Raw genomic sequence first — 21,729 nt, 5'->3', positions numbered from 1 at the left:
TAATGATTTTTCTGTACATTTGTGTTTCATAAACACATTAACTGCATGACCCAATAGCAAGTCATCTTGAATAAACCCAAGGTTTCTGTCTACTATCAGGTACACTGACTGGGATCCATATAGTAGGCTAATTGTAAGATGATAATGAGCTTGGCTCCTGAGAAAGAGTAGCAGATATTAAAGTTAAATTCAACATTATACCCCCAGAAGCACTGTTTTCAGGAGCAATAGCCAGACAGAAGGGTAAACCAAGAAAAGATAGAATGCTTTCACAGTGTGTATACATATGGAACAGATGCAGCACATAAAACTTCTACATGGTTTATTTCCCATCAGAATGAAAGATGCTTCTATGAAAGTAGCTTAAAGGTGTGGGGCAATTAGGGACCACTGATTAAAATTAGAGACAATGGCCAAGGGAACTAGCTCTTGATTATAATCCCAGTCCAGCAAACTAAGAAATGGAAGACGAGAAAATCACATCTCAAGCCAGTCTGTAAACAGGCTGATGTCCTTTTTACCTGTGCCTCTCTTGTAACTGTGATGTTGGCATGCAAGTACATTGGTAGATAGAATATAGTGCAAAGTTAGGGAAAAAACACAAGACCCTATCTGAAAAATGATGAAAGCAAAATATGCTGGTAGAAAATACTTGCTTAGTGAACAAGGCCTAGAGTAGAATCTCTAGTTCTGACCTCCCACTTCTCCCCTTCCCTAGCACATTAAAAAAATATTGTAGAGTTATTGGACAGAAGAGTTAGTTACATAAGGAAGGCAATGAATATATTTTGTGTCGAACATTATTACCCCACTCTCATTTTTCTCCCAATTTCCCTCCCCAGGCACTTTCCCAGTCCCCAATTTGTGAAGTTCATTTTCAACATAGTGTCTTGTAAGTATCACTGTTGCATTGTTTCACCCCCCTCCTTTTTTTTTTTTATCTTTGTCAGACGTGGAGCTTGAACTCTGGACCTGGGCACTGTCTCTTAGCTCTTCAGCTCAAGGGTAGTGCTCTACCACTTGAGCCACAGCACCACTTCTGGTTTTCTGGTGATTATTTGTAGATAAGAGTCTTACAGACTTATGTACCTGGCTGGCTTTGAACCTTGATTCTCGGATCTCAGCCTCTAGAGTAGCTAGGATTACAGTCGTGAGTCACCAGCACCCGACTATCCTTTCGTCTCACCATTTTTGCAGAGGAAAAAAGAATAGCCAATAGACACACAAGAAATGTTCAACGTCTCTGGACATAAAAACAAATGCAAATGAAGACCACATTGGAACTCCATCTCACCCCAGGTAGAATGGCCATTATCAAGAAAACAAGTAGTAATAGGTGCTGACAGGGATGTGGCTAAAAGCGAATGCTACTATACTGTTGGTGGGAAAGTAAATGGTTCAATCACTCTGGAAAGCAGTATGGAGGTTCCTCAAAAGACTAAACATAGAACCACATTTTTAAAAGCTGGTTTTTACTTACTCTGCAACAATACTAAGAAATGTGAAAACCAGTTCACACGAGTAAATGGAGGAGTTCAAGAATTAGAGTTGCATTGTTTCAGAACTAAAGACTACTATTTTTATGACACATATTTCCTTGATCTAACCAGTGCCAGGTGGGTGGAAGTTAGAAACAAGGGTCACAGTCACAGAGAAAAGAGAATGTGGCTGCTACAACTCTAACATGTCCAGTACTTCTGGATCACAGTGCATTATGTGAGCCATGAAAGGAGCATCATGACCCAAATCTCAGAGCTGTTTTAAGGAGGCAGTGGAGAAAATTGTTTCTCAAGGACAAGAAAAAATAAAAAACAATACCATTTCCAGGAACTCTTGTAAGAAAAAATTCTTAAACTTTAATTTTGGCATGGAATAGTTAAAAAAATTTCTCAAATCATAAAGGTGATGGCATTATGGAAATGTCCTTTTCACAGGTTCCCAGGTTTCCTAGGAGAAATCACCAGCTCTAGAAACTTCAAGATGTGAGTCCTGACAGAGGAAAGGAAGTCTATTCCATTTCCTGGAGTTGTCCTTGGGCCTAGGAGAATGACTCCTCTGGGAGGGGCTGCTTGACTGGGATGGGAGAAAGCTTGTGACCCAATGGTGATTCCCTTCTCTGAGCATGGCCTATGATTCCTGAGGATGTAGGTCTTGAAAATGTCTCTTCCAAGTCCCTGAATCTTCTATGGATATCTTTTCAGATTTGTTTCTTTTTCCTAAGTGACTTTGTGGCATTCCTTACTGCTTTCTGAGGGTGAATAGCCTCTGAGTGTCATTCGTGAACATGTTAGTTTGTTCCTTGGAGCTTCAGGGAATTCTAGGTAGAATATAAGCCTGTAGTCATTCAGCCTGGGGCTGTAAAGTTGTCAGATCTCATAAACTCAGCATAACGTTAGGGTTCAGCCAGGACTTGGGTAGGAGAATTCAAAAGAAAAAGAAAAGAAAAGAAAGAAAGAGAGTTTGTGGAACACACATCTGTTGTGCACAGATGGCAGGTGTTATTTCATCTTCTGGAGAACTTATCCCCATAATTCTTTGCGATTTCTTCTGTAGTATTTAGAGGTTTTCAGTAGGAAATGAAAAGCAAAATATTTTAGTGATGGCAAGGGGAGAGAAAAGAAAAGTGAATGCAACATTAAAACCCTGGCTTTAATTGTTCCAAAACTCAGGATTTGCAGACTTAAGTTCCCCAAAGCAGTCTTCAAACTGTGCAGTGAATTACAATAGGCGACCTGATTACGCAATCACCAAGGCAGGATAGTGTTACACAGTGTTCAGCAGATAAAGGACACAAAATAATGGAAAGGAACTGCACTTTTTCCCCCTCTAATCTTAGATGTACAGAGCATATAATGTTACAGCATAAATATTACATGATCATGTAACAAAATATACTAATGAAATACACAAATGCAAAGGGGGTGGGGGATGGGGGCAAGAGTTGAGATTACATTGGGAGTTCTCAAATTGATTTTCCTATTCTTTGCTAATTCAGATTCAAACTTAATTTAGCATTTGTGTCATTTTATGAGGCTATAATATGTCACGGGAGACCTGACAGTTTTTAATGGGTTTATAAAATGGCACTGAGAGTCATGTTCTTCAGCAGTAATAGAGACACACACTATTGCTGTCTTCTGTGTCTCAAGCTTCTGTTCCCATGTCTTAAAAGCCCCTGGATGTTGACTTAGAGGCTAATTTTGGCACAATGGTTTTGTCCATCTTGCAAGGACAGCACATTTGTTCTTGATATTAAGGACACAGATGTTGCCTGTTGGGCTTGGTAGGTTTCTGCTTATGTTTATCGGTTGCTTAATTTTTGTGTGCCAATTTGTCAGCCTTTTCCTTCAGACACCCTCTACCAATTGATTGAAAACACATTTCCATAGCACCCACTGTAGAAAGAAGGGCTCTGTTGTAGATTGTGATATGACAGGAAGAAATCGTCATGGTCTTGCCTTTTAAGAGATTAAGACCTTCAGTAATGATGACAGGGCTAATTATATTCACTTTGAGTCAGATTGCCTCATGCATCCCAAACAGCTTTGACGGCACTGGCATAGTACATCTCATTACATGTTTTTTCTTTCTTTTCTTTTTTTTTTCTTTTACAAAGCTGTGTTTTCAGCAAACATCTCCCATTACTCCTGCTACAGCTGTGTGTCTTCACAGGAATATGAGGAAATCTAGGCACAGACTGTTAAAGCAACCCAGCACCATATATGTGTTAGTGATGGAGGGAACTGGATCAGTTTCTTCCTGTCTGCTGTGAGATAGCTCCTATATTATAGTGGTACCATACGTCCCAGTGGAGTTTGGATAATGGGTGATTATATAGCTGAATAAACGTGTGCTTTAGTTCTTAAGGTGGCAACAAGAAACAAAAAAAATCAACAATAAAAAGGACAAAACCAGAAAAGTGAAATACCAGAACTAAAGGCTTACATGGCATCAGTAGATACAAGTATAAATGCAAATGCCTAGTCGGAGAAACAAAACCGTCCAAAAAGTTCCTGCAAAAATGATTTGATCAATATGTCCAGTAATGATTCCAATTGTGAATTAACAATACACTCTGCCCTCTAGTATTGTTTGTTTGCTTTAAATTCCTTGGATTTAATTTCATTAATTTTAGGGTCATAATGGAATTACAAGCTCTTTTATTTTCTATCCCATGTGGTTATATTTGTAATTCAATTATCAAATAGTATATGCTTAGTAGTACTTGTATTTTTTCTTATTATTTATGATAAGACTAATTGCTCTGTTTAGAGTCACCTAAATATATAGCTTTGATATATCCAAATATCTATTGACTTTTTTTGTTTTGGTTTGGTTTGGGGATTTGAACTCAGGTCCTGGATATTGTTCCCTGGGCCACTTTGTGATCAATGCTAGTGCTCTACCACTTGATCCATAGCACCACTTCTAGTTTTCTGGTGGGTAATTGGAGAAAAGAGTCTCATGGACTTTCCAGTTCAGGCTGGCTTTGAACTGTGATGCTCAGATCTCCATGTTCTGAGTAGGTAGGATTAGAGCCATGGGCCATGGTGTCAGGCATCCACATAGTTTTGCTGTCACTGCAACAAAATATCTGAGAAAATAACTTAAGGGAGTGAGGATGTATTTGGGCTCAGGGTTAGAGAGGTTTCAGGGCATGATCACGTGGCTCCCTAGCTTGTGCACTCAGGTATGATGAGAGAGAGCATCCTGGTGCAGACTTTGGGGCCATTTATGTTAAAACCATAATATATCATGAGGGAAAAACTTTGTTGTGTTGTTATCAGGGTGTTACGATCTCACAGATGGTTTCCTACTTACTGTGGGCTTTGCATAATTATTTCTAGGTCTTAATTTGAATTTTGATTAGTTGTTACAATGTAAAAGAGCTTTAGTAAGGACTCAGTGAAATGTGGAGAGTAACTGGTGATAGAGAAAAATATCAGTTCTTAGTAGAATCGGTTTTGAGAAAAATTAAGACTAGTTATGACATGAACAAATGTGTACAACAGTAAATAATAAAATTGCGATGCTTAATAAAGCATTTACAAAAATCCCAATTAGTACATTATCATGGAAAACCTGGAAAATAGAGAAAATGGAGGAAATATAGTAAAAACAACTCTTTGAAAATGTTTTCATTCTGATTTCCTGCTTTGTATTAAATAGGCCTGATACTATTATTCTGTTTATATTCTACTATGTCATACAAACCTGCTGAGAAAGTACTTTTCACCCAGTTTATTTTAACAAGAAAAAGACTTTAGATGGACCTGTGTAAGCATGAATTAACCAGACATTCATTTAAATGTTTTTTTTTTCTATTGTATGAGGTATACTGGAATATGCTAGAAATTCTGACTTAGTCATTAGAAAACTTAGCTTGTGTGTGTGTGTGTGTGTGTGTGTGTGTGTGTGTGTATGTGTGTGAAAGTCCTGGGGCTTAGGTACTGTTTCTGAGCTATTTTACTCAAGGGTAGCATTCTAGCACTTGAGCCATAGCTCTACTTCTTTGGTTTTTTTTTTTTTTTTTTTTTTTTGACAATTAATGAGAGATGAATCTCATAGACCTCCTTGCACACTTTGGCTTTGAACCTCAGTTCTCAGCCTCTTGAATAGCTGGGATTCTAGGCATGAGCCACCAACTGCCTTTTTGTTTTACAAAATTGTTTTCAATCTTTTCCCCATCTAGTATTGTGGATTGAACCCAGAACCATGAATATTATCCCTTGAACCTTGGTTCCAGTCATTTTTGTGGGCATTTTTATTTTGAAATAGTCTAATGTTGCTTGTTCTGGATTTAACTTGTGATCCTTCTGCATCTGTCTTGTGAGTACACACCCACAGTTTTTATGTGTGCATAATTAGATCCTAAGATGTATCCAGTGTGGCTGGTTTCAGCTCAAGTTAAAGTTGATTTACATTAAGCTCTGGTCAAGTTTGATGTTCACTATTGCGGACTTTTTTGAGGTGACCCTCTTTATGGAATTTCCAAGTAATTCAATTATTGAGGAGCTGTTAGTTTTTATATAGTTTCTAGAAACCTCTGAAACAAGGAAAGTTATTTATTCAGTTAACTTCAGATTTTAATTTCAAGGACTATTAATAACACTTTGTATGAATTAATCTATCATTTAAAAATTGTTTCCACAGAATGTTCCCAGAGTACTATTCCCAAAGTAGGTATATCTGTAACTAAGAAAATTACCTTTTTTGATCTCTTATTTCCATTTAAACTTTATTTTCCTTTCCTAAATTGTTTTAGTTCTAGCTAAAACCTTGGGTTTGAAAGATTTTTCTGTCTTTGCACACTTTTATTTCTTTTTAATATTAATGCCAATCACATACTCTTCAAAGTCATGGTACATTGAAGAAAGTAGCTCTAAACTTACTGCATTATAAACCTGCCTCCTCATTCTCTGCTTGTTTATATGGGAAGATCAAGAAAACTCAGAATGTGATTACAGAAGGCCTGATTCATATGCTGCCTAACAGAAAGCTAAGCATGACACACTTGACTAAAGACGGAGAAAATACTTAGCAAAGAAAATGGTTGTAAAGGGATTGTTTGGCAGAGAGGCATTATCAATGATCTGTAAGTGCTGATGAATACCTTTCCCAATTATCCATTTTCTAAGTGAGACATATTTGCTTTACTTTTCTTGTCCAATGGATTAGTCCACTTTACCCTATCTAAGTTGGGTCATTTGTCTTCTAAAAGCCTGCAAGCTGGAACAGCTTGCACAAACTTCCATCCACTTTTATGAATTCCTTCCACTTTTGTGAATTTTACTTGTGAATTCCTTCCACATTCATTTTGTAAACATTTGCCAAATGTCTGTTATGTGCTTGATGTGTTAAAAGTACCGACGATTCCTGTAAGTCCCATGATTCTTTCATACCCTCTGTAATGCACTCTTGTCATCTGAAAACCCATGCTTTCTTAACTTTAGTCACTGAAGAGATTTCAAACCAAGTGGGATCTTCTTTCTCCAGATATTCATGGATAAGACTTTGTTACTGGAAAATAAAAATAAACAGACTAATAGAAAAGCCACTTTCATCGACCAGAATTCTGAAGTTTTTCTCTCTAAGATTATAATTTTGTTTTTTTATCTTGAAGAAATAAAGTCCTGTCCTGACTTCATCATAGGCCAGTTCTCTGTGACAGCTTCTTCCTCACTGCTTATTTTCCATGTGACATAGTCCGCGGTTCACCTTTTATGTCTCCTCTTCAGTCAGGCTCTCAGTAATTTGGGGTTTGGATTACAGCAAGGCTCACCGATTTGATCGAAACATAAAAGAGATCCAGTTACGACCTTCTTCCATAAAACCTAGCCAAACAAACAAAACCACCAACCAACATTAGGCATTTTTTTAGCCTTTGGACGATGTAGCCAAACTAAGTAGCCATTTTCCTGGAAAGAATTCATTTGTAATCTGGAACAGGGTGTCCTGACCTTGTTTACCTGGAAATGACATTCGCTAGATAAACACAGGCATTCATTCCTCCCAGAAGGATTAGGCCAGTACATTTTTCTTTTCCTTTTTAAATTTTGTTTAACACTATCCCCTCCGCTTCCCCCTGCCACTTCACACCTGCCAAAAATGTAGGATTTTATGGAAAGAATTAAGATGGACATAGTCAAGAATGAATAAGTTGCTGCTATTTGTTCTGTCAAATGAATTAGACCTTCCTTTCTTTTTCCTTTTTTCTTTCTGGTGCCATTCCATGGGCTTGAACCCAAGATCTGGATCCTGTCCCTGGCCTTTTGTGCTCAAGGCTTGAGCTCTTCTTATCACTTGAACCACAGCTTCACTTTTAGCTTTTTTGGTGCTTAATGGTAGGTAAGTGTCTCAAATACTTTCCTGCCTGGGCTGGCTTTGAACCACAGTCCTCAGTAGCTAGGATTATAGAAGTAAGATACTGATGCCTAGGGGCTTTTAGTGGGCATTCAGCTCCATATGTACCTCCTCTCCCACATTCAGAGGGTCCTTGTGCCAAGCCATCCCTTCTCAACTCTGCTTCCCTAGAATCCCAACAACTTTTGGAATAATTGCTCCATCTATTGCAAGATAGCAAGGGAGACCTTTGTAGCTGGAAATCAGCCAGGAACAATAAGTAAACACACAACAGGACTGTGTCCCAACAAAACTTTAGTTAAAAAATGAGTAGGGGAAACACTGGGAGAGAAAAAGGGAAGGGGTGACATTGTCCCAAAACAAATGTACTTAGTTATCTTACCTATGTAATTGCAATCCCTCTGTACATTACCTTTTTTTTTACATTTTTATTGTAATTAATAAAAAGGTTACATGATATTTGCCAGATAGAAGGTGCATTAATTCACATATATTGATACCCTTTCACATGTCTTGGTCCCCATTACCCACCCCTCTACCCCCCCCAATCTTGGTTTTCCCCCCTTCCCTATCCATTTTCAAATAACCAAATACAAATATATCCAATATATCAGATAACAAAGTGAGATACTGTAACAATATGAGATAACCAAGAGATAGCAAAAGAGATGAGAAATAACATAGTACATTAAGGACAACAATTATTCATTATATGGCTTTTGTTTCAATATCCTGGAGGTCTTTTCAATTAGCTTCATATTATATGGCCTTATGTATCAAGGTTTTGCTCTATTGCAGATCTCTGCTAGTAGAGCCCAAGGTTTCTACTGATTATGACGAATGAGGGAAACCATTGAGCCTAAGTTCCTTTGAGTCTGGCTTACTTCACTTAGTATAATTTTTTTCTAAGACTTTCCATTTCCTAACAAATGGGGCGATGTCATTCTTTCTGACAGCAGCATAGAATTCCATTGTGTAAAAATACCACAACTTCTTGATCCACTCACCAACTGAGGGACATCTAGGTTGGTTCCATATCTTTGCTGTGGTGAATAGTGCTGCAATGAACATTGTTGTGCTAGTGGATTTAGTATGCCCTAGTTTCTGGATGGATGGGTAAATGCCAAGTAGTGGAATAGCTGGGTCATAGGGGAGCTCTATGTTTAGCCTTTTGAGGCACTGCCATACTGCTTTCCATAGTGGTTGAACGAGTTTGCACTCCCACCAACAGTGTAGTAGTGATCCCTCCTGGCCACATCCCCTCCAGCATCTGTTATTATTAGTTTTCCTGATCCTGGCCATTCTAACTGGAGTGAGGTAGAATCTTAGAGTTGTTTTGATTTGCATTTCTTTTATGACCAGAGATGTTGAGCATTTCTTCATGTGTCTATAGGCCATTTTTGTTTCTTCTTCAGAGAAGACTCTCTTTAAGTCATTGGCCCATCTTTTAATGGGATGGTTGTTACTTTGGAGATTAGTTTTGGAGTGATTCAATTTTTTGAGCTGTTGATATATTTTAGATATGAGGCCTTTGTCTGTTGTTTGGTTGGTGAAGATCTTCTCCCACTCTGTAGGCTTCCTAATTAATTTACTAGCTATGTCCTTTGCCATACAAAAGCTCCGCAGTTTAATGCAGTCCCACTTATCCAGCCTTTCTCTGATTTGTTGTGATTCTTGGTCCTTATTAAGAAAGTTTCTACCTGTGCCAAGGAGGCCTAGTGTATCTCCTATTCCTTCCTGTAAAGTTTTCAGTGTGTCAGCTTTTACCTCCAGGTCTTTGATCCATTTGGAGTTAATTCTAGTGCAGGGTGACAAAGAAGGATCCAACTTTAGTTTTCTGCAGGTGCTTAACCAGTTCTGCCAGCACAACTTGTTGAAGAGGCTGTCTTTCTTCCATTCTATTTTTTTGGCTCCCTTGTCAAAGATTAGGTGGCTATAGATCTGTGGTTTAATATCTGGGCCCTCAGTTCTATTCCATTGGTCTTCAGGCCTGTTCTTGTGCCAGTACCAAGCTGTTTTGATAATTATAGCTCTGTAATAGAGTCTAAAGTTTGGAATTGAAATTCTTCCAACGCTGTTCTTTCTGCTAAGAAGTGTTTTTGCTATATGGGGTCTTTTATTATTCCATATGAAATTTTGGGTTGCCTCTTCTATTTCTTTAAAGAGTGCCATTGGGATATTGATGGGTATTGCTTTGTGTGCATTACCTTTTAAAAAGCAAGCAGTTGGCTGGATGCTAAACAATTTGCCAAACTAGAACATTCTAGAACATTCTTATCCCAGAGCCTCTACAACTCTGATTTCATACAATTAAATAGATACTTATGTTACAATAGGAACTAAAAAGGGAGAGGCATTTGGTTTGTTGATAGGACCAAAGATTCTTTTACAAAATATATGATCAATGATAATGTTTTTTTCCTTAGGGCAAGAAATATAAAACATAACAAGTCTCAGATCCTCTTAAATATCTTGGTTTAGTATTTACAAATATTAATTCAAGTAGTCATAACTTTAACTTGAAGATCACAGGAGAAGAATCAAACAGAAATTTTAGAAACTTTAAAGTCCAATCATCAAGTTAAATGCATGCTAAAGGTAACATGGTATATTGACCTCATAGTCTTTTCTGAGCCTGCTAAATTTGTACTTAGGCATTTGTCAATCTCAGTTATATTGCTTTGAAGGAAGTAATTTGAATACTAGCTTCATGGTGACAGTTTCCTGTTGTCTTGATGTAGAGGAGAGAATGATGACTTTTATGAGTCAGGATATTGCCCAAGAAAAACTGGCTACTCATGAAGCTGTAATCATAAAGTAACATGTATGAATGCACATTGTGAAGCCATACATGGAATGATGATAAAAATATTTGTCTCATTACAAAGATGTACAGAACATTAGTTCAGGAGATTTTATTGATGGTTGATTGCTATGGGATCAACCCTGACAAGAAGTTTTGCCAACTCTAGAAGAAAACATGCTCAGTTCTTGGTAGTCCAAGTCTTCAGGGGAACTCTGGGAATCCTAGAGAAGAGGTGAGAGAGAAAACAGACACAGAGAGAAACAGAGACAAAGACATAGAGACACAGAAAGACAAAGAGAGACAGAGTCACAGAGAGATCAAGGAAAAGGGACAGGTTCAAGAAGAGAGAAGGGGGCAGGGAGAGGGAGAAATATCAGGCATAGTTCAGTGTTTTAGACATTTTCTACATTTCCATACTAATGTCTCCTGTGTGGCTGGAAGCACTGGGACTGAGAGTGAAAAGGAAAGGGAATAATTACAAAATTAAATGAATAATCTAAACCTCCCTTGTAGGATATTAGAATGTTAATGAGCACGCCAGAAATGTACAGTTTAAAACACCATTTTTTTAGTGTTTCCTAGAACATGTTTCATGGCTGGGCTTACAGTGTTCTTAAGAAGACTAAACCTTGTTAAACCTTTGTCACCTTGGATATGGTAAGCACAATAAATGAATTCCTACTTCTCCAAATGCTAGATTTGGTTCCACAGTTCCGAGGGGGCCCCCAAAGGCAGATTCTGGATTTTCTTCCTTCAAAAAGCACAAGGCGGGCTAGGAGTTTGGCCTAGTGATTAAAGTGCTTGCCTAGCATGCATGAAAACCCTGGTTTGATTCCTCGGTACCACATACATAGAAAAAAGCCAGGGGGGCTGGGAGTTTGGCCTAGTGGTTAAAGTGCTTGCCTAGCATGCACGAAGACCTGGGTTCGATTCCTCAGTACCACATACATAGCAAAAAGCCATAAGTGGTGCTGAGGCTCAAGTGGTAGAGCTCTAGCCTTGAGAAAGTCCAAGGACAGTGCTCAGGCCCTGAGCTCAAGCCCAGGACTGGCAAAAAAAAAAAAAAAAAAAGCACAAGGCTTTTTATTTCAATTTATTTTTACTTTTCTGGTCCTAGAGCTTGAACCCAGGGCCTCGGAGCTGTCCCTGAACCTCTTTGTGTTCAAGTCAAGTGCTCTATCACTTGAGCCACAGCACCACTTCTGGCTTTTTCTGAGTAGTTTATTGGAGAGTAGAGGCTCATGGACTTTTCTGTCTGGGAAAATGATTCTTTAAAAGTGAATTTCATTAATGTACCAGAGATATTTACAAGATTTAACTATTATTTAAATGTTCAGACACAGTACTGGAAAGCTTTTGAAGTCTTATAGAGAAGCACTTTTGAATTAAGTAAAAAAGGATATCATGAAACTTGAAATTCAATAACTTTCCTAATTTAAACAGTCTCATTTCTTAAAAAAAAAAAAAGAAAAGATAGATATCTTGTCCCACACAATGACAGGTTGGTTTAGACCACAGTACAGCTTATGTTTACAGCATTTGAAAAAGGAAACAGATTTTTTTTTGTTTTTGTTTTTTTATAATTTTTTTATTGTAATTAATAAAAGGGTTACATGATATTTGCCAGATAGAAGGTGCATTAATTCACATACATTGATACCCTTTCACATGTCTTGGTACCCATCACCCTCCCCCCCGACCCCCCCCCCTTCCGTCTTGGTTTTCCCCCCTTCCCTATCAAATTTCAAATAACCAAATACAAATAAATTCAATATATCAGATAACAAAGTGAGATACTGTAACAATATGAGATACCCAAGAGACAGCAAAGGAGATGAAAGATAGCATAGTACATTAAGGACAACAATCATTCATTATATGGCTTTTGTTTCAGTATCCTGGAGGTCCTTTCAATTAGCTTCATACTATATGGCCTTATATATCAAGCAAACATCTACAGAGGAAAGTCAAGCCTTTATATTGTTAATATGCACTAAAGAAAAATGGAAAACTCGAGGCATGCTTAAAATTTTTGAAAGGAACACTGAGAATGGGAAGTGGATTAATTACTCTCATTAATGAGTATGGAGTAGATTTAATTGCAGAGTAAAATATCTTTGTTAATGATTATTTAAAGCATAATAGACATTAATTAGGAAGAAAATCAAGAAATTTAGTAAGCTGTCAGGAAAAATGGTAAAATGACTTTTAGAGAATATAATCAGAAGGCAAGAGGCTAATTACTCAAACTGCTACTTTATATATGTCTAAAACAGGCTCTGATGTGAAAAACTTGGTCCACATCACAGCAAGTATTTTCTCTTCTCATTGGATCACCAACCTCTTTCATTTACATGCATTAACTAGCTGCAAAAGAGAAAGGAGACAGTAGGAAACCGAGATTACACTTCTGCTTGACTAACTATGGAGTCATGTGAGATATAAAAACAATAAACGATTCACATTCCCCTATACTTTACTATTCGCAAAAGTTCTTGGGGCCTAATCTATATATCCATTTGAGGATCCCTTTTTAACAAAGGGGATCATAAATTGTTCAATTGAATTGAAATTGTTAAATTTCAAGGTGATAGTTAATCAGATCACATGGATAGGGAAAGAGATAAAGCATCATATTCAAGATGAAGAGAAGAAAAAAAAAAGACTGAAGAACAAGCTGGAAATGCTATAGAGAACTCAATGGATCTTCTCTCTTTCCATAGGTCCTTTCTTTATTAGACCCTGCTCCATGACATTCTGTTTAACCAGGAAAGTATTACATCCCCAATCATATCAATCCTCTTTTCTTCTTCCCTATTTTCTTCCCATTTCCCTCCCCCCCACCTCCCACTGCCTGTGAAAGACAGTTCACTGTTCATGTGTTGGTGAATGAGGTCTCTTAGGGTGTTTGTCACTGTCATGTTTTGATTGTTTGTCTGCAGCACCCAGACTTTGTTTCATCTTTGGCGGACAGACATTGAAATGAAATGGTACGTCAGAAAATCCAGGTTGCCTTTATAACAAAGAGCATGTTGCCTCTTTAGGGAACAATGAAATGCGATGAATAGCTTTTCAATGTTTTGTAGTACTTTCAGCACTGGAGAAAGCAAAAATCTGGCCCAACATTGAGAGTGGCCATCTCTTTTGTGGCCAGTACTGGAATGGTTAATTACTTTGCCATTCTCTAAGAAGACCACAATGAGCAAGCTCCTGCCACCTCCTCAGAGCCTAAAACAAAACTGACAGATCGCACTCCACCACAGAAACAGATGGTGTCTTACAGGGCTGACAAAGCGAATGTAAACTGTAGAAGCTTTCATTCTCTGCCACAGACCCAAAGAGGTGAAAAGAACACCTTCCTCTTAGAAGGGGGCACACACACACACACACACACACACACACACACACACACACACACACACACAGAGTCACCTCCATAAACTATTGCAAAATCTTAGCCACAGGAGATTGCATTCAGAGAAAATTGAAATATGGCTCCATGCCTCCCCACAAACATGAAGAATAATAGACTTTTAAAATATTGGAGTGGACAGAGTGGAGGGAAACAAGCTTCCACCTCCAACCTCTGCTGACTTATGGATGACAGGTTTTCAAACCATTCATTTTTAGAACCTAGCAAGGCAAAGAATATGTCAGCATGTTGGAAAGCCACATAACTAGGAGAAAGGTATTCCTAACGTCAAAAAGTTGTAAAGTAGTCCCTTTTCTCTCTCTCCCCACCCTCCCCACTTCTCTTTGTCTCTGTCTCTTGGTCCTGAGGCTTAGACTCAGGGCTCCGCTACTGTTCTTGAGCTTTTTTGCTTTTTTTTTTTTTTTTTGCTCAGTGATCTACCACTTGATTCGCAGCTCCACTTCTGGCTTTTTTTGGTGGTTAATTGGAACTAGAAGTCACATAGACTTTCTCATCTTGACTGGCTTTGAACCTCAGTCCTCAGATCCCAGCCTCCTGAGTAGCTAGAGTAGTTACTGTTTTTTTTTCCCTCCTTTATTGAAATTAGGTAATTACATATATAATCATTTTTATATTTATACTGCTAAAAATTCTCAATCTGATTTACAAAACTTATGAATAATATAAAATACATAAAACTCAAGTTTTATACAGGAAAAGTTTAACTCTTCAAACATTATTGACAAAATTATTTATTCCTTATTGGATGATATGTACATTTCCTTCCTGTAGAGTAGTTATTTATTTATTTTTTGCCAGTTGTGGGGACTGAACTCAGGGTCTGAGCACTGTCCTTGGGCTTTCTCAAGGCTAGAGCTCCACCAGTTGAGCCACAGCACCACTTTCAATTTTTTTTTCTATGTATGTGGTACCAAGGAATTGAACTTGGGTCTTCATGATTGCTAGGCATGCACGCTACCACTAGGCCAGACTCCCAGCCCTAGAATAGTTATTTTTTTAAGAATTGAAAGCCCAATACTATTTCCTGTGGTTAAACATTCATGAAGATGGGAAAAAGATGACCTGAAGGTATAGCCTTCTCACTAGCTAGATGAGCTTCCAGAACCTGGCCCACCTTCTGGTATTCATCTGCATGCCCATTTTACCTGCGGGATCCTATTAACTCCTCTAAGGCTCAGGTGCCACCTGCTGCACATGCTCACAACCCTACCAATGTTGGGCCATTATGTTTTTTTTCCTGACACTGCTTCTCAGATGAGGCTGCCTGCATGTGTGCGAACAGACTCTCAAGGTATGGGGCCCTTCATCAGTTTAGTGTTGATATTTCTTCCTAAAGCCCCTATTTTTCCTAGCACTTTTGCTGTCGAGATGGCTAGTGGTTCTGTTTGTCTTGCCATCTTTCTTCAAATTTGGGAAAGTGCTTTCACCTCCCCTTCTTGTTAACATAGACCCTGGTGAGTGTTTTTGCCCTTTCCCCTCTTTTTTTCACCACACAGTCTCACAATTCACCTTTTCCTTTCTGATGTTTTCTCATGACCCAACGTTGATCATATCCTCTCCATAATATCCTCTCTGACCTTATCTGCATTTCTTCTGGCACTAGGCACACAAAGAATGGTGCTATTATGGCATTGTTCTTTATAGGAGATGGGGGCAGGGGGAGGACACAGTGACAGACAGTCAGTTTTCTCTGGACAAAGGGAAAAAATTCCAAATGTGATGGTTTCTGTCCTTGTCTTAAAGAGCCTGGCGCTTTCAGATCATCGCTATGTGTAAATGCTTCCTTGTTCATTCAGTTCCTGTTATCTTCCAGGTTTCCCCACGAGGCCCCCTGCCCCCTCCTTTTTTTTCCCCTCTTTTTATTTTCAGTGAGTGTTCATTGTTGGAACAAGTTTCCTCCTGGGTAACCATGTCAAATTTTTGTCTTTTTCATGTTCATGCTAGGAAAATCAAGCTCTCTATGTTTGAAATGTAAACATTGTTTCTTGGTGTTCCAAGTCATCAATTATCATGCCTCCAGTTATACATAAAATTCTGATTTCTCAATTTAGACTCTACCTTGAATGTGCTAGATGGACTGATGGCTCTCTCTAGTGACTGATGGAGCTGCCATCTAGCAAGGTGGTTGCTGTATCCTAGATGAACTGGCCTGTAGAATCTTATTTTCCTGAGACATGCCAATACATCAGCTCCACTGTGGATAATTCCAGAAAAGTAGGTGTGTTGGGGAGGAGGGAGGAGTAGAGTAGATCTCTAGTCACTGCCTGGCTTCAGGATATCTATTTTAAATGATGGATCAAAGTCTCAAGCAAAGAGCTTCTGTTATCCTCCACTCACCAGAAAACTCCTTACAAATATTTACTCCAATTCTCTAGTGAGAATTCTCCAGCTCTGCTTGAAAGAAAATGGATTCATTAAGAAGTCAGCCTGGGAACTTTCACGCCCCGATATTCTATAGTGTATTAACATCCGTAATGGAACATTCTCTGCCTGGATTATGAATGTGAAAAGAAAGCAAGAAATCTGTGTTCCTTTCTGACAGGACCCAGCTGTCTAATAAAGTGGTTTATATGTGATAATATTATGTTTGTGGGTATCTACAGCCTCATCCACTACCTACAGGGCAGTCCTGTTGTTTAGCCCAGATTTATCAGAGAAACAATGTACATATAATATATTATATGTATAATATATATATATATATTTAAGGAAAAAAGCAACAAGAGAGAGCAGGACCACTGAGGTGAGCAAGCATAAAACATATAAAGTGGGCCAATAGGATAGAGAACCAGGGAAAATGTGATATTGCTATCAGAGTCTTCCTTTTTCAAGGGAAGCTGGCCTTTTCTCTTATGACCTTTAACTGACTGAAAAGAGTTGGCTTTTTTTGTAGAAGGTAATTTTCTTTACTTGAAGTCTACTGATTTATTTTATTTTCCCAGGCAATCACTCTGTCTCTAGGCCAAACTCCTGGCCTGGATTATTAGTTTTGAAAGAAGGCTAGTAACATGTAGGAGTTCTGAGGGTCCAAGGATGTCTTCACAGAAAGATAGCTTGTTCACCCTTGACAGAATCATAACCCAAACTTTGGATCTGTTATTTCTCTTCACTGTTCCACTTTGTTAACTCATTGCTAATTTTGCTACTCTACTGTCTTTGAACACTATAATACATAAATTGCTTTGAAGAGCTTGGCTCTTTCCCTCATGTTTAAGGCTCATTTGAAAACTGATAATACGCAATGTATCACATTAATTAATTAATTAGTTTATAGTAGTACTATCGTTTCAACTGAGGGTCCTGTACTTGCTAGGTCCTGTACTTGCTAGGTGCCCTGCCACTTGAGCTGTTCTCCCAGTCCTTCATTTCTCTGGCTATATTTTCTATTGGGCCTCTCATTTTTACCTGGCCCCAGCCTCAGAACCTGGTCTACCTATCCAGTGGGTTTTTTTTTTTTGCATTACTAGGATTACCTAATATACCACCATGCCAAGTTTCTTGGTTGAGATGATCATTTCTCTAACTTTCTACCTGAATGACCTCAAACCCCATTTTCCCAATCTCTTTCTCCTAAATATCTGGGATTACAAGAACACACTATCAATATTGACCTAATACCCTTTCTTTAAACTACTTTGTAGTATTACAATAAAATAAAGGCACTGTGAAATTTAATAGGAAAAAATGCCATCTCTCACATACATGTTGCATACACCACCACAATAGATATTTCAACATGAATTTCATCTTGAAATATCTATTATGTTGTCATAAGTAAGGAAAAATAAACTCAAGGGAAATCAATATAGCTACTGAAACTCAGATTAAAATGGGCCAGTTAATCTTCATAGTCTAAAGGCATAAGTAGTGTATTGGTTAAGTATTTGGATAGTAAAGAAGATTGGTTTTTTTTATTTGCCCTGCCTTGCCTAATTTTGTGTGACAATTTAGCTAACCTAAGGTTCCAAGTTTTAATCAAACACCACTCTAGGTATCACTGTGAGTATATTTTAGATGAGATTAACATTTAAATCAGTAGACTTCAAGTAAAGAAAATTACCTTCTACAAAAATCCAACTCTTTTCAGTCAGTTAAAGGTCATAAGAGAAAAGGCCAGCTTCCCTTGAAAAAGGAACACTCTGATAGCAATATCACATTTTCCCTGGTTCTCTATCCTATTGGCCCACTTTATATATTTTATGCTTGCTCACCTCAGTGGTCCTGTTCTCTCTTGTTTTTTTTCCCTTAAATATATATGTATATATTATACATATAATATATTTTATATACATTCTATCCATTTTTTCCTCTGACAAATGTGGACTACCATAAATCATTTACTAGCTGTGTGACTTTAAGAATGATACTCAACTTTCCAGGACTCATTGTCTTTATGTTAAAAATAGGGATCATATCAAACTGGATTCATCACAGGGAGGCAAAGCTGGTTCAACATACGCAAATCAATTAATATAATTCAACACATCAACAGGAGCAAAGACAAAAATCACATGATTGTCTCAATAGACGCGGAAAAGGCATTTGACAAGATCCAACACCCCTTTATGCTAAAAGCTCTGGAGAAACTAGGAATCCATGGAACATTCCTCAATGTAATAAAGGTTGTGTATGAGAAACCCACTGCTAGTATTACACTTAATGGTGAAAATCTAAAGCCATTCCCTCTAAAATCAGGAATGAGACAAGGATACCCACTCTCTCCACTACTCTTTAACATAGTACTAGAATTCCTAGCCAGTGCAATAAGGCAAGAAGCAAGCATAAAGGGGATCCAAGTAGGGAAAGAGGAAATAAAACTATCCCTCTTTGCAGATGACATGATTCTGTATTTAAAGAATCCTATAGACTCTACTCCCAAGCTCCTTGAGCTGATTCAAAACTTTGGAAGAGTAGCAGGCTATAAAATCAACCCTCAAAAATCAACTGCCTTCCTCTATGCCAACAGTGAGAGGAACGAGGCAATAATCAGGAAAGCAACTCCTTTCACAATAGCCTCAAAGAAAATAAAGTACCTAGGAATTAGCTTAACTAAGAATGTAAAGGACCTTTTTGATGAAAACTTTAAAATCCTAAAAAAGGAAATTAAAGCAGAACTAAGGAAATGGAAAAACCTCCCATGCTCCTGGATTGGAAGAATCAACATCGTGAAAATGACAATCTTGCCAAGGGCTATCTACAAATTCAACGCAATACCCATCAATATCCCAATGGCATTCTTTAAAGAAATAGAAGAGGCAATTCAAAATTTCATATGGAATAATAAAAGACCTCATATAGCAAAAACACTTCTTAGCAGAAAGAACAGAACTGGAGGAATTTCAATTCCAAACTTTAGACTCTATTACAGAGCTATAATTATCAAAACAGCTTGGTACTGGCACAAAAACAGGCCTGAAGACCAATGGAATAGAACTGAGGGCCCAGATATTAAACCACAGACCTATGGCCACCTAATCTTTGATAAGGGAGCCAAAAAAATAGAATGGAAGAAAGACAGCCTCTTCAACAAGTTGTGCTGGCAGAACTGGTTAAGCACCTGCAGAAAACTAAAGTTGGATCCTTCTTTGTCACCCTGCACTAGAATTAACTCCAAATGGATCAAAGACCTGGAGGTAAAAGCTGACACACTGAAAACTTTACAGGAAGGAATAGGAGATACACTAGGCCTCCTTGGCACAGGTAGAAACTTTCTTAATAAGGACCAAGAATCACAACAAATCAGAGAAAGGCTGGATAAGTGGGACTGCATTAAACTGCAGAGCTTTTGTATGGCAAAGGACATAGCTAGTAAATTAATTAGGAAGCCTACGGAGTGGGAGAAGATCTTCACCAACCAAACAACGGACAAAGGCCTCATATCTAAAATATATCAACAGCTCAAAAAATTGAATCACTCCAAAACTAATCTCCAAAGAAACAACCATCCCATTAAAAGATGGGCCAATGACTTAAAGAGAGTCTTCTCTGAAGAAGAAACAAAAATGGCCTATAGACACATGAAGAAATGCTCAACATCTCTGGTCATAAAAGAAATGCAAATCAAAACAACTCTAAGATTCCACCTCCCTCCAGTTAGAATGGCCAGGATCAGGAAAACTAATAATAACAGATGGTGGAGGGGATGTGGCCAGGAGGGATCACTACTACACTGTTGGTGGGAGTGCAAACTCGTTCAACCACTATGGAAAGTAGTATGGCAGTGCCTCAAAAGGCTAAACATAGAACTCCCCTATGACCCAGCAATTCCACTACTTGGCATTTACCCATCCATCCAGAAACTAGGGCATACTAAATCCACTAGCACAACAATGTTCATTGCAGCACTATTAACCATAGCAAAGATATGGAACCAACCTAGATGTCCCTCAGTTGATGAGTGGATCAACAAGTTGTGGTATTTGTACACAATGAAATTCTATGCTGCTGTCAGAAAGAATGACATCGCCCCATTTGTTAGGAAATGGAAAGACTTAGAAAAAATCATATTAAGTGAAGTAAGCCAGACTCAAATGAACTTAGGCTCAATTTTTTCCCTCATTTGTCATAATCAGTAGAAACCTTGGGCTCTACTAGCAGAGATCTGCAATAGAGCAAAACCTTGATACATAAGGCCATACAGTATGAAGCTAATTGAAAGGACCTCCAGGATGTAGAAACAAAAGCCATATAACGAATGATTGTTGTCCTTAATGTACTATGTTGTCTCTCATCTCCTTTGCTGTCTCTTGGTTATCTCATATTGTTACAGTATCTCACTTTGTTATCTGAGATATTGAATTTATTTGTATTTGGTTATTTGAAATTTGATAGGGAAGGGGGGAAAAAAGACAGGTGGGAGGTGTGGGGGGGAGGGTAATGGGTACCAAGACATGTGAAAGGGTATCAATGTATTTGAATTAATGCACCTTCTATCTGGCAAATATCATGTAACCCTTTTACTAATTACAATAAAAAAGTAAAAAAATAAAAAAAATAGGGATCATAATAGCATCTACATTATTGGGTATAAAGAAGACAAAGTCGATTAATGTAAATCCAAGACTGGCTGAGAACTAGACATGCAAATAAGACATACAAATCTCTACCCAAATGGAGATATAGGGTAGTGAGGAACATCAACATAGAAATAAATATTTAATTGCAAACTGGACAAAAAAGTTAGTGAGGCTAGAAGACTGATGGGATTTAGTCAGAGGGAAAAGTCAAGAAGAGCTGAACCAATAAAAGAACTCTAGGTATCTTCTTGAAGTAGGAAGACAATTAGAAACTTCAGGAAAAGGGGTAATTGGAAGTTGGGACAGGGAAGAAGTTAGAATTGAATAGACTATCATGAACTTGTAAAATCTTAACCTACTCTGAAAAAGGCTAATCAAGCATTGGGAGAATCTATGTCTTCTTCACTTATAAGATCCATTCGGAAATCTGTTAGTGTTCTTGTTTTGAAATCTATTACTGTCATGTACATATATACTTTTTCCTTATCCCTTATTCCCAAATTATGGCTCTATTTCCTATGAAAGCATATATATGTATATATGTGTTGTATGTATATATGTGTATATATGTGTATATGTATATATGTATATGTATATATATGTGTCTCTCT

The sequence above is a fragment of the Megascapheus bottae genome, chromosome 8, assembly GCF_031878675.1.
Source record: "Megascapheus bottae isolate mThoBot1 chromosome 8, mThoBot2.hap1, whole genome shotgun sequence".
In the NCBI taxonomy this organism is placed as follows: Eukaryota; Metazoa; Chordata; class Mammalia; order Rodentia; family Geomyidae; genus Megascapheus; species Megascapheus bottae.
The sequence above is the reverse complement of the archived record's forward strand: the minus strand, read 5'-3'. Positions refer to the sequence as shown.